The 2,500-nt window shown below is 62.0% G+C and overlaps 1 non-coding gene across 1 annotated transcript; it reads right to left on the bottom strand.

The window, feature by feature from the left end:
* Positions 1 to 288: 288 nt before the first annotated feature.
* On the bottom strand, positions 289 to 442 carry LOC140473709 (5.8S ribosomal RNA). Its single transcript, XR_011958552.1, has one exon. It is a non-coding gene; the product is annotated as a 5.8S ribosomal RNA (ribosomal RNA).
* Positions 443 to 2,500: the final 2,058 nt, after the last annotated feature.

Genomic DNA, 2,500 nt, shown 5'->3' on the forward strand with positions numbered 1-2,500 from the left:
AGGAGGGTTGGCACACACACACAGTGTGAACCACCGACAGCCATTCTGGGACCGGTGACAGCCGTGCTGGCCCCACTGCCACGACACAGACGGACGCCAGGCCGCGCTCCCCGGCGGGGGGATGGCGTCGAGCCTGACGAACGGAATGTGCAGGGTGGGGGGGAAAGGCCAAGCGCTCCGACGCCGGAGGGCTCCGGAGTCTGAACTTAGGGGGACAAAGAGGACGGGTCCTCTGCGACACCCCAGCCGCGCTCTCGCCAGCCAAGGCGAGTGCGATTGATTGCCAAACGACCCTCAGACAGGCGTGGCCCCGGGAAGAACCCGGGGCCGCAAAGTGCGTTCAAAGTGTCGATGATCAATGTGTCCTGCAATTCACATTAATTCTCGCAGCTAGCTGCGTTCGTCATCGACGCACGAGCCGAGTGATCCACCGTCAAGAGTTGTCTGAGTTTGTTTTAGGTCTCTCCCTCGCCAGAGGAAAGCGACCCGGACCGCACATACGCTCCCCACCTTGAGCTACAGCCACCTGCACGCCGGCGTGCGGGCGGAGCAGGGTGGCGTGAAGCGATGGGGAGCACCATCCTGGTGCGGCCCGCAGAAACATACGTCTATTGGGGGGAGGAGGACAGGGCGCCCAAGAGGCGATGCGTGCCCCAACGCACCGCAGCGACGGAGGCAGGATCACCGCCACCATGTCGCCCGCCTAGTATCACGAGGCGTGCAGCAGCTTTGCCCTAGGAAAAGCAGAGGCGGGAACGGGCACCGGCCATCGGTTCGGCAGCGTCACTGACGCGTGCACGTGGCGGCGTGTCGGCGAGCGGACTTCCTGCGAGGAGGCGGGGGCGGCACTCGCCCGAGCAGACGCCCGCCCGGCCCAGCCACCGCCGAGGTGGACTGGGAGTCGCGGCAACGGCTCGTCATACTCGTTCCCACACTCACAGCGCAGCTTGCCCGCAAGCCACCGACCACCGATCGACGCCAGGCGCCCCGACCGAGAGCGGGATCGCTCGTTCGCCCTGCTGGCAGTTCGCTGGGGATCACTACTGCACGGAGCTCGGAGACCGACGGGCGGCAACTCGAGAGTCTTTAAACCACCACCCCCATCCCGCAAGTGCAAAGAGGCTGTATACGCACAGACGGGTGAGGGGAATAGGTACCCCGTCGGGTTTGAAGGGAGCGTGACTAGATAGCAACGATGTAAACCCAGCCGATTTGGGAGCGAAAGACCGGCGCCTGCATCACCGGCTTCGTTTCCCGTGGCTGGAGAGTACACCGAAACCCTCCGTCTGTCGCGAGCTCCCGACGACGCGGTGCCGCCAAGCAGCAGGGCCGGACCTGGTGTGGCTCCCCTCGTCGATCACAGACCGGTCGGCACTACTGACGAGACGGTGGAACGGGCTTCGCCCCTTGTGACGAAGGGTGATGCGAACCCGCCCGCCCGCGTGCGTTCGGGGTGGACTCGGCAAACGGAGATTTGAAATCGGAAAGTGTCCTCCTGCCCCGCGCAGGTAGGCGCCCAACAGTTGTGGGGGGTTTGGCGGTGACCACGGCTGCAGGGCCTGCTACCCCGACGAGCTCTCCTGCTGGCCCCGAAACCACCCTCGCGAGACAAGTTGAAACGGAAACGGGCGTACCCCCAAGCCGACGATCCTTTCTTATTTGTTACTTTTTTTTTCACTTGCTCGAGTTGTGGCGATTTGGCGGTGACCACGGCTGCAGGGCCTGCTACCCCGACGAGCTCTCCTGCTGGCCCCGAAACCACCCTCGCGAGACAAGTTGAAACGGAAACGGGCGTACCCCCAAGCCGACAGAGATCCTTTCTTATTTGTTACTTTTTTTTTTCACTTGCTCGAGTTGTGGGGGTTTGGCGGTGACCACGGCTGCAGGGCCTGCTACCCCGACGAGCTCTCCTGCTGGCCCCGAAACCACCCTCGCGAGACAAGTTGAAACGGAAACGGGCGTACCCCCAAGCCGACGATCCTTTCTTATTTGTTACTTTTTTTTTTCACTTGCTCGAGTTGTGGGGGTTTGGCGGTGACCACGGCTGCAGGGCCTGCTACCCCGACGAGCTCTCCTGCTGGCCCCGAAACCACCCTCGCGAGACAAGTTGAAACGGAAACGGGCGTACCCCCAAGCCGACGATCCTTTCTTATTTGTTACTTTTTTTTTCACTTGCTCGAGTTGTGGGGGTTTGGCGGTGACCACGGCTGCAGGGCCTGCTACCCCGACGAGCTCTCCTGCTGGCCCCGAAACCACCCTCGCGAGACAAGTTGAAACGGAAACGGGCGTACCCCCAAGCCGACGATCCTTTCTTATTTGTTACTTTTTTTTTCACTTGCTCGAGTTGTGGGGGTTTGGCGGTGACCACGGCTGCAGGGCCTGCTACCCCGACGAGCTCTCCTGCTGGCCCCGAAACCACCCTCGCGAGACAAGTTGAAACGGAAACGGGCGTACCCCCAAGCCGACAGAGATGCTTTCGCTCCTGTTACTTTTTTTTTCA

This window comes from Chiloscyllium punctatum, unplaced genomic scaffold (assembly GCF_047496795.1).
Source record: "Chiloscyllium punctatum isolate Juve2018m unplaced genomic scaffold, sChiPun1.3 scaffold_690, whole genome shotgun sequence".
Taxonomy (NCBI): domain Eukaryota; kingdom Metazoa; phylum Chordata; class Chondrichthyes; order Orectolobiformes; family Hemiscylliidae; genus Chiloscyllium; species Chiloscyllium punctatum.